Source organism: Podarcis tiliguerta (assembly GCF_965153285.1).
Source record: "Podarcis tiliguerta genome assembly, chromosome: 7".
In the NCBI taxonomy this organism is placed as follows: domain Eukaryota; kingdom Metazoa; phylum Chordata; class Lepidosauria; order Squamata; family Lacertidae; genus Podarcis; species Podarcis tiliguerta.
This window is the reverse complement of record NC_139540.1, coordinates 87,469,043-87,484,145: the sequence shown is the minus strand read 5'-3', so window position 1 is coordinate 87,484,145 and position 15,103 is coordinate 87,469,043. Positions and strand designations below refer to the sequence as shown.

Genomic DNA, 15,103 nt, shown 5'->3' with positions numbered 1-15,103 from the left:
TTTTTTGCCCAAGTGTAATACTTTACATTTCTCCCTGTTAAAATTCATCTTGTTTGTTTTGGCCCAGTTCTCTAATCTGTCAAGGTCGTTTTGAAGTGTGATCCTGTCCTCTGGGGTGTTAGCCACCCCTCCCAGTTTGGTGTCATCTGCAAATTTGATCAGGATGCCCTTGAGTCCATCATCCAAGTCGTTGATAAAGATGTTGAATAAGACCGGGCCCAAGACAGAACCCTGTGGCACCCCACTATTCACTCTTCTCCAGGATGAAGAGGAACCATTGATGAGCACCCTTTGTGTCCGGTCAGTCAGCCAGTTACAAATCCACTGAGTGGTAGCATAGTCAAGACCGCATTTTACCAGCTTCTTTACAAGAATATCATGGGGCACCTTGTCAAATGCCTTGCTGAAATCAAGGTAGGCTACATCCACTGCGTTCCCTTCATCTACCAGGCTTGTAATTCTGTCAAAAAATGAGATCAGGTTAGTCTGACATGACTTATTTTTCAGAAATCCATGCTGACTATTGGTGATCACAGCATTCCTTTCTAGGTGCTCACAGATTGTTTGCTTAATGACCTGCTCCAGAATCTTCCCTGGTATTGATGTCAGACTGACTGGGCGGTAATTATTTGGGTCCTCTCTTTTCCCCTTTTTGAAAATAGGGACAACATTTGCCCTCCTCCAGTCTGCCAGGACTTCGCCTGTTCTCCAGGAATTCTCAAAGATGACTGCCAGTGGTTCTGAGATCACATCTGCCAGTTCTTTTAATACTCTTGGATGCAGTTCATCTGGCCCTGGAGACTTGAATACATCTAAACTAGCCAAGTATTCTTGTACTATCTCCTTAGTTACTCTGGGCTGTGTTTTCTCTGCTGAATCATTTGCTCCAAATTCTTCAGGTCGGGCATTGTTTTCTTTATCGGAGAAGACTGAGGCAAAGAAGGCATTGAGGAGTTCAGCCCTTTCTGTGTCCCCTGTTTGCATTTCACCATCTTCTCCTCTGAGTGACCCCACTGTTTCTTTGTTCTTCCTTTTGCTACGAACATACCCATAAAAGATCACCAGTGTTGAAGCAATGATTCTTCAACATCAACTTCATTGGACTGGTCATGTTGTGCGGGTGCCTGATGATCCTCGTCCAAAACAACTACTCTATTCTGAACTTAAAAATGGAAAGCGTAATGCTGGTGGTCAACAAAAGAGGTTTAAAGACTGTCTCAAGGCAAATCTAAAAAAATGCAGTATAAACACTGACAACTGGGAAACACTGGCCTGCGAGCGCTCCTGTTGGAGAACAGCCTTTACCAAAGGTGTCATGGGCTTTGGAGACATTCGAACTCAGGACACAAGGGAGAAACATGCTAAGATGATGGCACCCTTGGCAAATCCACACCGTGATCAACTCCCACCCAGAAACCAATGTCCCCACTGTGGAAGGACGTGTGGATCCAGAATTGGCCTCCACAGTCACTTACGGACTCATTGTTAAAATCGTGTTTATGGAAGACAATCTTACTTGGCTATAAGTGATTGCCAAAGAAGAAGAAGAAGAAGAAGCAGCGCATTGCCCAAATAACAATGTGAATCAGGGTGATTTGGCTCAGGATCTCACATTTCTGAACTAGAATACTCTCTTGATAGACAAGTGTCTTAAAGTGGATCAGGGACCCTCTAAGCTTCCAAGTCACTCTGTGACAGTGCTACAGTGGTCATGAAATGGGCATATCTAAGGCCATACTACAACACTTAGAAAAATGATCACAGTATTTTATGCACTACATTATTTTGATAAAAAAACTAAATGTTGTCACCATAATATGAAAGCATAGTTTAAATATCAGAATGCTTTCATGCAGTATTAATACTGGCTGGGAGAAGGAGGCTCCCTTCTTCTTGAGGCTGGCAGTGGATGTTCAGCATTCGTCTCTGTGCCTTTACAACATCCTTCACTGGCTGGCTGCATGGATCAGACATTTAGTCTTCCAAGAGGAATAGGCTTATGAAAACCTTGTGCCTTGCTTGGTGAGGCAAGCTTGAGATCTGTCAGCCTCTCCATCAATGCGACACAATGCTGGAAGAGGAAGCAAAATGGTAAACAGAGCTTCCTTGGCAAATGACAGAGCCTGTTGGAGAGAAACTATCTGCAGTAACATCTGGCCCCCAGCCAGAGCCTCTTCCTGGAGAGAGGGAAAGGAGGAGTCTGAGGAAACAAGGAGGGATGATTTGCATGTGCCCAATTCACACACACCCCCCGCCCTCTCTATTGCACAACACAGTAGTTATGAGACCCAAGGCCAGAGCTATAGGCATGGGGTAGGGGTTGCTTAGCCCTCCACGCATATCATTTGGTGCCTTCCTTGGTTTTTCAGGGGGAAAGTACATAGTTAGGCCTGAAGTAGCATCTCCACCCCCATTGTTCAGCCCGGACACTGAGGTCCAGCGCCAAGGGCCTTCTGGCAGTTCCCTGGCTGCGAGAAGCCAAGTTACAGGGAACCAGGTAGAGGGCCTTCTCGGTGGTGATGCTCACCCTGTGGAACGCCCTCCCACCAGATATCAAAGAGAACAACAACTACCAGACTTTTAGAAGACATCTGAAGGCAGCCCTCTTTAGGGAAGCTTTTAATGTTTAACAGACTACTGTATTTTAATACTTTGTTAGAAGCCACCCAGAGTGGGCAGGGTATAAATAATAAATTATTATTATTATTATTATTATTATTATTATTATTATTATTATTATTATACTTATGGAAAGCAAGAGAAAGCATGTAGCCTGTATTTTACCTGTTCAGCAAGCATTATACTTGATTTCACCTTCCAGCATTTAGGCCTATGAAGGTACAGTGGTACCTTGGGTTACAGACACTTCAGGTTACAGATGCTTCAGGTTACAGACTCCGCTAACCTAGAAATAGTATCTCGGGTTAAGAACTTTGCTTCAGGATGAGAACAGAAATCGTGCGACGGAGGTAGTGGGAGGCCCCATTAGCTAAAGTGGCACCTCAGGTTAAGAACAGTTTCAGGTTAAGAACGGACCTCCAGAACAACCATTTTAAACATGGGGACAGGTAACATTAACACTTGACACAGAATTTGTTGGACCTTTGCTTGCATCATGCATCCAGGATAAGTTGCCATAATTTAAGAAGGAAATAGCCAAATTGGAGAGAATTCAGAGGAAAGCTATAAATATGCTAAACAGTTATTAAGGCATGTTATAAACTTTAAAGGAAGTTGAAAGATTAAATGAATCTCTGTTCACTAAAATTTGCTCTTATTTTTCCATTTCATCTGCTAAGATGTTGGTTCAAAAATCACGCTTTTGTTTGATCCCATCTTGATTGCTGCAGTGCCCTTCTCTCTGATATCCTTCCTCTTAGTCCTGGATTTGGCAGCTTGTTATCCATTCTCTTGCTTGCATTAAGGGTCAAGACTGCAGCAGGTCTTGAACTGCTCGTACGTTGACAGGAGTCAGGTAGGAATTTACTGTAACTCACCATTGGTAAAAGGAGTGCCGTGCAGAGACACCAAGCTCTCTGAACAAGGGATTGTCCTGACACCAGCAGGCCAGAGCTGGTCGGATGATACACCCCACTCCTAACAAAATCTTCTGAATGAAGCTTGCCAACTGATCTGAGTATCTGGGTGCTTGCTCCTGCTGGCAGCAGACCCTGCCATTCAATGTCACAGAAGCTGGGTTCGACAGAAGGCCACACAATTACCGCACTTGACTAAGCTAAAGATGATAATATATTCACACTCTATTCTGTCTTATCATTATCTTGAGAGTAGGCACATCACACCACTTTCTTTTTCTTTCTTTTTCTTTTTTTGTCACCATCTTAAGTTGCCCATTCTAAATTAATTTGATTTTTTCAAATTGCTTCTCCAAAGAATGAGCTCATACAGAATTTGAAAACTTGATACCAGGGATGTCTGTCACAGATGGAGCTCCTTTCATCGATAAGGACAAAGCAAACGAAAAAGAATGAGTATGGATAAAGGTTTTAATAAAACTAAGAATGTTTCACTTATTTTAAAATTACAGTGAAGGCGTAAAGTAGAACAAAGAGATATTTTCAACAGAGAGCCCATCGTCTGGGTGCCTCCTTTGCTTTGCATTTATATTACTGTTTCCACTGCCTGACCCTTGCTTTGCCGCACCATAACAAAGTCGTGTCGTACAACAGAAAATTAGCAGCCTGTGTCCAAGGAATTGGACTGGAGATGTAAAGAAGGATAGGCAGAACTACACTAAGTACTAATACTGGCAGAGGGGGCTTGCTTGGTGGTTCTGCCACCCTCAGAAGCTTAGGGTGGGGGTGGGCCAGGAGAGGACATTCTCTGCTGCAGCCCCTAAATTGTGGAACTGCCTCCCACAGAGGTGTGTCTAGCAACCTCGGTAAACTGTTACAAGTATGTATTTGAACTCACATGCGTGACCAGACACTAATGAGAGGTTTAGGATGTTTTGCTGGAGTTTTGCTGGTGTCTGTTATGAACACGTGTCTACCCTCAACCCTATGGCCACAGGAATTTCTTACACAAGAGGACTAAAGAAACCTTGGTTTATTATACTAAATGACAGAATATATGTAAATACTGCTTCTGACAGCAACATTACAGTTTAAGCAGGCAGCAAATCATACCTTGAGTGGAAGAGTGGGAGAATCCAGTCTGAGATCAGACGGGTGCCAGGGTCACAAGAGTTCATAATGGAAGGTCTCCTGTCATATTAGAGTTATGACAATTTTCTTACCTATGCCATGATCTACAGTCATAAGTACAAAATAAGTTCAGATGGACACACACACCTATTCACAATACAGCTTTCAGCAAATGCTGAAGATGCACCTCTTTATGTTTCGGACCCATCGTATTTTCATGTGATTTCATTCTTGGTAATTTATTTTGTTTATAATGTTGTATTTTAAATTGTTGTAACCCTCCCTGGGACCTTTGAGTGAAGGGCGGGTAATAAATTAAATGATGGTTATGATGACGACAACGATATTTGGATGGTGACAAAGCACACCTGTGAAAGAAGAATTAATGGAAGTGAACATTCCTCAGGTCTGGCTCATAAGATCATAAGAGTGCTGCTGGATCAGACCAGAAAGCATCTACTCCAGCATCCTTCCTATTCCAGCAGCAGCTAGCCAGATGCCAGGTAGCCCACACCGGGGGGGTGAAGGCAGCAGGACTCTCCTTATACTTATTCTTCTGAAATATACTCAGAGTCGAGTGTGGATTTCATGCTCTTTATTCAGCTCATAGTAGTGAGGAATGAAAGTTCCCCTAAAATATCTGCTTTATATACATTATTTACACAATGGGCCGCACGTGATTGGCTAATTCTGGGATTCTCCTGTAGGCCAATCAGGTTGCGGATTCACTTCCACCTGGAGCTGGATTGGGTGGCTCCTGCGGACCAATCATACTGCGGCATTGTTCTAGGACCAATCAGACTGCTGCATTCTGGATCCTATTGTTCTAGGACCAATCAGACTGCTGCATGCTGAATCCTATTGTTCTAGGACCAATCAGACTGCTGCCTTTTGGATCCTATTCAACTCAGTACATAACATCTTCCAAAAATATAAGAATTAGAACCCTGAGGAAATTTAAAGGTTTTTGCCTGGCACTAAAAGGACATCAGAGTTGGTGCCGGGTAATTCTTCCAACAATATCAAACTACTTCAAATAATCATGGCTTCCTCCCACCCTCAAAAAGAAATCATTGGAACTATAGATCGTAAAGGTGCTAATAATTACTGGGAGGCCCCTATCCCCCCTCAGAAGTGGGGGGGGGGAGCAGGGAGTCTCTTAACAATTCTCACCACCCTTCACAAGGAACAGTTCCCATGAGTCTGCTTTAAATGTATGGTGCTGATGGGGCCTTACTCCCATGGAGCAATAGGATTGCAGCCTTCATCTTCCTCGCCTTCTGCAGTGACAGCAGAAAGGTAGAGGGAGCCCACTACAGGGTGGGCAGGGGTGATTCTTATTTGATCACATGTTTTGCATCAAAGCAAGTTCCATTGCTACCTGGCGTGTAGTGGAGGGGCAGGGGTGTGCGGCAGAACAGTTCCCTTGCCTTCCAGCTCTTGAGGACTCCACCCATTCCCCTCTGATCCAACTGATTAGCCAGTGTTTCTGCTGCTGTGGTTGCTGAGCAAGTTTCAGCCTGCTTTCTCCTCACCTCCCCGTGGACCAGCTTCTTGCATGAACAAATGGTCTGGCACTCAGGTGGGACAGATCCTTTGGGTAATGCAATGTGTCCAGCAAGCTCATACGATCCAAAATTTAAAAGTTCTGGGAGAAACAAAAAGTAGCAAAAAATGAAACAGAATTCCAAACAACCTTATCCTTGAAAGGCACACATAAGATCAATAATCTACCTTGCAGTTGTAAGGGTCTCCTCTAAGCTTTTCAATGACAGGCAAAATCACAGAGAAAAAAGTTGCATTTTATCCCCTGGGATCAGGGAGGGGAAGACTGACTGGTGGTGAGGGACAGCTGTCTCCCTAGTGGCTTGTCAGACTACACACACATTCACTCTGATCAGCTATTATTTTCAATGCAAGGAAGAAGAGTTAAAAGGTGATAAAAGAGGACATGTTTTTCACTTCCTGCTAGGGAGAAGGGGGAAGGCTAATCCTGTATACAATGGTACCTTGGGTTAACAACGTAATTCATTCTGGAGGTCCGTTCTTAACCTGAAACTGTTCTTAACCTGAAGCATCACTTTAGCTAATGGGGCCTCCCGCTGCTGCCGCGCGATTTCTGTTCTCATCCTGAAGCAAAGTTCTTAACCCGAGATACTATTTCTGGGTTAGCGGAGTCTATAACCTGAAGCGTATGTAACCTGAAGTGTATGTAACCCGAGGTACCACTGTATTGGAGAAAAATGGAAGGTGCATGGCATGACAGCTTCCTTGCAATGGAGAAGCCTGTCTTTTGTTTATGTTGGGGACAGACATCACAGGTCCCTCCAGATGACTACAGTTCCCATCAGCCCCAGCCAGCAAGGCCAAGAGTGATGAGTGGTGGGAGTGGGAGTTCAACAACATCTGGAGGGTGACAGATAGGCTACAGATAACACTCACCCATCCATGAGTCTTGATAGGTATTTTATGATTGTTCTCCAAATGGTGTTGAATTTCACTGCTGATGAACAAAAGTGAGGTGCCTGTCTCTGATAAATTGGGATTATTGAATATGCACATGCATATTTGGATGCAAATTTGTTGTTGTTGTTGTTTAGTCGTTTAGTCGTGTCCGACTCTTCATGACCCCATGGACCAGAGCACGCCAGGCACTTCTGTCTTCCACTGCCTCCCGCAGTTTGGTCAGACTCATGTTTGTAGCTTCGAAGACGCTATCCAACCATCTCATCCTCTGTCGTCCCCTTCTCCTTGTGCCCTCCATCTTTCCCAACACCAGGGTCTTTCCCAGGAAGTCTTCTCTTCTCATGAGGTGGCCAAAGTATTGGAGCCTCAGCTTCACGATCTGTCCTCACGATCTGTCCTCAGGGCTGATTTCCTTAAGAATGGATACGTTTGATCTTCTTGCAGTCCATGGGACTCTCAAGAGTCTCCTCCAGCACCATAATTCAAAAGCATCAATTCTTCGGCAATCAGCCTTCTTTATGGTCCAGCTCTCACTTCCATACATCACTACTGGGAAAACCATAGCTTTTACTATACGGACCTTTGTTGGCAAGGTGATGTCTCTACTTTTTAAGATGCTGTCTAGGTTTGTCATTGCTTTCCTCCCAAGAAGCAGGTGTCTCTTAATTTCATGGCTGCTGTCACCATCTGCAGTGATCATGGAGCCCAAGAAAGTAAAATCTCTCACTGCCTCCATTTCTTCCCCTTCTATTTGCCAGGAGGTGATGGGACCAGTGGCCATGATCTTCGTTTTTTTGATGTTGAGCTTCAGACCATTTTTGCACTCTCCTCTTTCACCCTCAATAAAAGGTTCTTTAATTCCTCCTCATTTTCTGCCATCAAGGTTGTGTCATCTGCATATCTGAGGTTGTTGATATTTCTTCCAGCAATCTTATTTCCGGCTTGGGATTCATCCAGCCCAGCCTTTCGCATGATGAATTCTGCATATAAGTTAAATAAACAGGGAGACAAAATACAGCCTTGTCGTACTCCTTTCCCAATTTTGAACCAACCAGTTGTTCCATATCCAGTTCTAACTGTAGCTTCTTGACCCACATAGAGATTTCTCAGGAGACAGATGAGGTGATCAGGCACTCCCATTTCTTTAAGAACTTGCCATAGTTTGCTGTGGTCGACACAGTCAAAGGCTTTTGCATAGTCAATGAAGCAGAAGTAGATGTCTTTCTGGAACTCTCTAGCTTTCTCCATAATCCAGCGCATGTTTGCAATTTGGTCTCTGGTTCCTCTGCCTCTTCTAAATCCAGCTTGCACTTCTCGGTCCACATACTGCTTGAGTCTTCCTTGTAGAATTTTAAGCATAACCTTGCTAGCATATGAAATGAGTGCAATTGTGCGGTAGTTGGAGCATTCTTTGGCACTGCCCTTCTTTGGGATTGGGATGTAGATTGATCTTCTCCAATCCTCTGGCCACTGCTGAGTTTTCCAAACTTGCTGGCATATTGAGTGTAGCACCTTAACAGCATCATCTTTTAAAATTTTAATTAGTTCAGCTGGAATACCATCACTTCCACTGGCCTTGTTATTAGCAGTGCTTTCTAAGGCCCATTTGACTTCGCTCTCCAGGATGTCTGGCTCAAGGTCAGCAACCACCCTGCTTGGGGTGTCCATATTTTTCTGATATAATTCCTCTGTGTATTCTTGCCACCTTTTCTTGATGTCTTCTGCTTCTGTTAGGTCCTTACCACTTTTGTCCTTTATTATGGTAATCTTTGAACGAAATGTTCCTTTCATATCTCCAGTTTTCTTGAACAGATCTCTGGTTCTTCCCATTCTGTTGTTTTCCTCTATTTCTTTGCATTGCTCATTTAAGAAGGCCTTCTTGTCTCTCCTTGCTATTTTTTGGAATTCTGCATCCAATTTCCTGTATCTTTCTCTATCTCCCTCGCATTTTGCTTGCCTTCTCTCCCCCGCTATTTGTAAGGCCTCATTGGACAGCCACTTTGCTTTCTTGCATTTCCTTTTCATTGGGATGGTTTTCGTTGCTGCCTCCTGTATAATGTTGAGAGCCTCCATCCATAGTTCTTCAGGCACTCTGTCCACAAAATCTAAATCCTTAAACCTGTTCCTCACTTCCACTTCCACTGTGTATTCATAGGAGCCGGTGTGGTGTAGTGGTTAAGAGTGGTAGACTCGTAATCTGGGGAACTGGGTTCGAGTCTCCGCTCCTCCACATGCAGCTTCTGGGTGACCTTGGGCCAGTCACACTTCTTTGAAGTCTCTCAGCCCCACTCACCTCACAGAGTGTTTGTTGTGGGGGAGGAAGGGAAAGGAGAATGTTAGCCGCTTTGAGACTCCTTAAAGGGAGTGAAAGGCGGGATATCAAATCCAAACTCTTCTTCTTCATAAGGGATTTGATTTAGATTGTATCTTACCGGCCCAGTGGTTTTTCCTACTTTCTTCAGTTTAAGCTTGAATTTTGCTATAAGAAGCTGATGATCTGAGCCACAGTCAGCTGCAGGTCTTGTTTTTGCTGACTGTATAGAGCTTCCCCATCTTTGGCTGCAGAGAATATCAATCTGATTTCGATGCTGCCCATCTGGTGATGTCCATGTGTAGAGTCGTCTCTTGTGTTGTTGGAAAAGAGTGTTTGTGATGACCAGCTTGTTCTCTTGGCAGAACTCTATTAGCCTTTGCTCTGCTTCATTTCGAACTCCAAGGCCAAACTTGCCAGTTGTTCCTTTTATCTTTGATTCCCTACTTTAGCATTCCAATCCCCTATAATGAGAAGAACATCCTTCTTTGGTGTCACTTCAATAAGGTGTTGTAAGTCTTCATAGAATTGGTCGATTTCAGTTTCTTCAGCATAAACTTGGATTACTGTTATGTTAAAAGGTCTGCCTTGGATTCGTATCGAGATCATTCTATAATTTTTGAGATTGCATCCCAGTACAGCTTTCGCCACTCTTTTGTTGACTATGAGAGCCACTCCATTTCTTTTACAGGTTTCTTGCCCACAGTAGCAGATATGATGGTCATCCGAACTGAATTCGCCCATTCCCGTCCATTTTAGTTCACTGATGCCCAGGATGTCAATATTTATTATTGCCATCTCATTTTTGACCACATCCAACTTACCCAGGTTCTTTTTTTTTTTTTTAATATTTTTTTCAATGCAAAATCATAACAAAAATTACAAACATTGAATCCAAAAAAATACTATACAAACAAACAAAACGGAACATACCAAAAAAAAAAACCAGAAAAAAGGGGAACAAAACAGAACCAAACGAAAACGAAAAAGCACACATTTACAGGGGGAAAAAACATATCACTACGTACATTTACACATATTGACTTCCTTCCTTTGTTCTAAAACCTCAGTAAATTTACTCTTACTGTATTGTTGTGTCTGGTTAAATTACTTTCATCTTTATACTTCTTTTATATATATACACCATTTCCCCCCCCCTTTAACCCTGTAAAGCATCATTCATTACATACCAATATACTTACTCCAGAACAATGTTTTTTCATATACTCTTTTGCACAACCCCATTCTTTTAATAATTTCTGGTCCGATTGTCCCCTTATAAATGCTGTGAGTCTTGCCAGATTTATGTATTCACAAAATTTAATTTGCCAATCTTTCACTGATGGAATTTTCCTCCCTTTCCAGTTTTTTGCTATAAGCAACCTGGCAGCTGTTGTTGCATAAAGGAATACTTTTCTTTGATTTTCGGGAATATCTTTTGTAATTAAGCCTAAAAGGAATGCCTCTGGTTTTTTACTGAAAGATATTTTAAACATCTTTTTGAGTTCTTCGTAAATTTCGTTCCAGAATTGTTTGATAGGTCGGCATTCCCACCACATGTGAAACATTGTTCCTATTTCTTTTTTACATCTCCAACAGGTATTCGAATTTAATTTATAAATATTAGCCAATTTTACCGGAGTTAAGTACCATTGGTACACCATTTTCATAAAGTTTTCTCTTATTGTGTAACATGCTGTGAACTTAATATCATATTTCCATAATTTCTCCCATTGTTCTAGCCGAATCACATATCCTATATCACATGCCCATTTGATCATAACTTCTTTTACTTCTTCATCCTTTAATTCCCATTCTAATAAGAAATTGTACATTTTGGATATATATTTTTTTGAGTTTTGTAATAATACTTTTTGTAATTTTGATTCATCTTTTTCAAATCCTATTGTTTTATCCTGATTGAATATTTGTGCAATTTGGTGATATTGAAACCATGTAGTACAGTATTGGGTCACCTCTTCATATGGTCTTAATTTTAATTGGCCCTGTTCTTCCTTTAGGAGCTGCTGGTATGTCACCATTTTTCCTATAGTATTCTTTTTAACAGATGTTACTTCTAACGGTGAGACCCACCATGGGGTTTTCGGTTCTAACAACCTTCTATATCTCACCCAGACCTTGTATAATGCATTTCTAATTACATGGTTCAGGAATTCTTTATGTACTGCCACTTTGTTATAAATTAGATAGGCATGCCAACCATATCTGTTGTTCCATCCCTCCAAATCCAAAATGTCACTGTTATCCAATTTGATCCAATCCTTGATCCAAGTAAAGCATGCCGCATCGTGATATAGTCTCAGGTCTGGGAGTCCAAAACCTCCCCTCTCTTTTATGTCGGTTAGTAATTTATATTTGATCCGTGGCTTTTTGCCTTGCCATATAAACTTTGTTAGGTCCGTTTTCCATTTTTTAAAACAATCATCTTTACCTATTATGGGAATCATTTGAAAAAGGAACAAGAGTTTTGGTAAAATATTCATTTTAATAGCCGAAATTCTACCCCAGAGTGTTAAATTCAATCTTGTCCAAGTTTCCATTTCTCTTTTTGTTTCTTCCCAGTTTTTTTTGTAATTATCTTCAAACAAATTTATATTTTTCATTGTTATTTGTATTCCTAGATATTTCACTTTTTTTACAATTTGTAATCCAAATTTTTCTACCAGTTCCTTTTTCTCTTGATCTCCCATGTTTTTTACCATTAGTTTCGTTTTTTCTTTATTCAAAGCAAAACCTGAGACCCTTCCAAAGTTTCCCATTTTTTCTAGAGCCTTTGCTATGCTTTCCTTTGGGTTTTCCACCATTAAGACTAAATTATCTGCAAATGCCCTTATTTTGTATATTTTCTCTCCTAGGAATATTCCATTTATTTCTTGATCCAGTCTGATTTCTTGATTTAATATTTCCAAAACCAAAATGAATAATAACGGTGAAAGTGGGCACCCTTGTCTGGTGCCCTTCTGTATTTTAAAATAATCAGTTGTGTCATTATTTATTATTATATTTGCTTCTTGTTGTTCATAAATTGCTTTTAGCCCTCTTGTAATTTGGTCCCCCATGTCCATCTGGTCTAATAATATTTTTAGAAATTTCCATGATACTTTGTCAAACGCCTTTTCCGCGTCCACAAAAACAAAGGCTACCTTCTTACTCGGTTTCATGTCTAAATACTCAATCATATCAATCACTGTTCTTATATTATCACTCATTTTCCTGCCCGGCAAGAACCCTGCCTGCTCTTTATTTATGCAATCCTGCAAAACTGTCTTTAATCTTGTTGCCAATATTTGTGCATAGATCTTATAATCATTATTTAGTAATGATATTGGTCTATAATTGGTTATAAACTCTTTATTTCGTCCTTGTTTTGGGATTACTATGTGAGCCTGTTTCCAGGTGTTGGGAATCTTCCCGTCTTCTAGTATTCTATTTAAGAGTGTCTTCATAGGTGATAATAATGGTTCCTCTAATTTTTTGTAATGTATTGCGGTAAGACCATCTGGACCTGGGGATTTTCCCAGTTTCATCTTAATTATCGCTTGATGAAGCTCTGTCGTGGTTATTGGGGAGTTTAGATCTTGAATCTTTTCTTTCTTAATTTTAGGTATATCCTTTCCATATAAATAGTCTTTTATTTCATCCTCTGTCTCATTTCCTGCTTTATATAGCTTGTTATAATATTTTATAAAGCACTTTTTAACTTCTTACCCAGGTTCATGGTTCTTACATTCCAGGTTCCTATGCAATATTTTTCTTTACAGCATTGGACTTTCCTTTTGCTTCCAGGCATATCCGCACTGCAAATATACAGTACGCTATACCAGAGTGGCACTTAAATGGCTTTTTTTTTCTGGACCTGTTGCAAATTCCAGTATGCCCCTACCACCATGAGCTGGGCTTCAAATTTGCAAAGGTAGATCCTAAAGCTTACTGTCAGATTCCAGCTATTTCCAGTATGCAGCAGGAATGAAGGATGAATTCCCCTCAGCTCATTTGGAACTGGTTCCATACTTAATAAGCAGCAGTCAGTGGAGAAGGGAAAGCACCATCTAGCTTGAAGGAGGCAATAGTGCAGCGCCTGCTGGATTCATCAGTGAAATAATCCCTGCCATCTTCACATGTGACCAGCAGCCCAAATGATCATTTCCAGCTACGTCTAAAGCAAAATCACTCAATCAAATGCCAGAAAGAGACTGTCTGGAGCTTTGGAAACCATCACAAACCAAACTCCCAGCCTTTGTGATCCTGCAAAGTTAGGCTGCAGCGAGAGAAGATGCAGCATCTGCCCTTGCCTCTCTCCGCCTGGCTTGGGGGGTGGGGCCTGACAGGCTCTGAAGGGCGGCTGCTGCTGCTGCCGCCCAGGCGGACTGCCTGCTGAGGGCCCAAAGGGCCCGGCCCAAAGATGCCTCTCTCCACCTGGCTTGGGGTGGGGCCTGACAGGCTCTGAAGGGCAGCTGCTGCCGCCGCCCAGGCGGACTGCCTGCTGAGGGCCCAAAGGGCCCAGACCAAAGATGCCTCTCTCCATCTGGCTTGGGGCAGGACTTGACGGGCTTCACAAGGACTGCGGCTGCTGCTCAGCAGAGAGGGCTCCTCTTTTAAATTGTATTTAATTTCTATCTGGTTTTAAATGAGACCATCTTGGCTGTGAGCCCTGGAAGACCTGCACCCTGCCTTGCTGGCCTTTTCCCATCTAGCCTGGGAGAATGGAGTGCTGACTGACTCCAGCTACATAAGCTGCAGCTGTTGAAGAGGTTCTTGGGCTGGAGTATTGTTTAGGGGAGGTTGAGAGATCTTGTTGCTGTTATTGATATTATTGTTATATCTTTAGTTTTAGATCTTATGATTGACGTGGAAATCATTTCCATTTGGTTGTGTACTTTTTTGTTTATTGTTTCTTCTGTTATGTTTGTAATTATGTAAATCTTGTCATGTTGTAAGCCTCCTTGAGCATAGTTTCAACTATGGAAAGCTGCATTCAAATAAAATGATGATAACAATGATTGATGATGATGAAGAAGACCTCCCTGAACCCAAAAGTGTTTAGTTAATATCACTCAGTAGGACAAGGTGGCAGTCAAGAAGATGGTGGCATTCCAACTTCAGGCATGCTTACAGGAAATCGATTACTTGGATCCATTCCAGTCTGGCTTCAGGCACGGTCATGGCACTGAAATGGCCCTGGCCTCCCAACTTCATGACATTTGTCAGGTGAGAGATGGGAAACTGTGGCCCTGCTCATTCTCCTCGATATCTCAGACACAGTGACTGATCACCCAATAGTTCCACGGGGAGTCAGGTATGGGAGTCAGGTATATCTGCTGTCCCATCCTTATTCCTTTTTTGACCTCCCCACCTCTGGCCATGCCCACCTCTCCCCACAATCACTGAGATGTATGATATTTTTGTAAACTGCCACAAGATTTGTTTGTTTATTTCACAATCAATTGATGTATAACTTTTATGAAATAGAGAAAATAAATAATCCTCCCCCAAGCACATGCCCCAAACTCTCACTATGTCAACCCCTCACAACCCAGCACCCATCCACTCAAACCCATCAGTACACAACAAGGAGATGCAAACAAGCAGAAGGAAGCAGGATAGAAAAGGGGCCAAAGGAGAGGAGGGAATAAAATCT

General features: G+C 42.1%; 1 long non-coding RNA gene across 3 annotated transcripts in view; it reads right to left on the bottom strand.

The window, feature by feature from the left end:
- Positions 1-1,814: 1,814 nt before the first annotated feature.
- Positions 1,815-15,103, bottom strand: part of LOC310681265 — a 19,400-nt gene continuing 6,111 nt past the window's right edge. For 2 of the 3 annotated variants that reach the window (XR_014513182.1, XR_014513183.1), the window contains 3 exons: positions 6,203-6,315; positions 4,650-4,771; positions 1,815-2,071 (listed from right to left, as the gene is read on the bottom strand). This is a non-coding gene — a long non-coding RNA (uncharacterized lncRNA). The remainder of the gene's footprint in view (positions 2,072-4,649; positions 4,772-6,202; positions 6,316-15,103) is intronic. The other variant, XR_014513184.1, reaches the window with a different exon arrangement.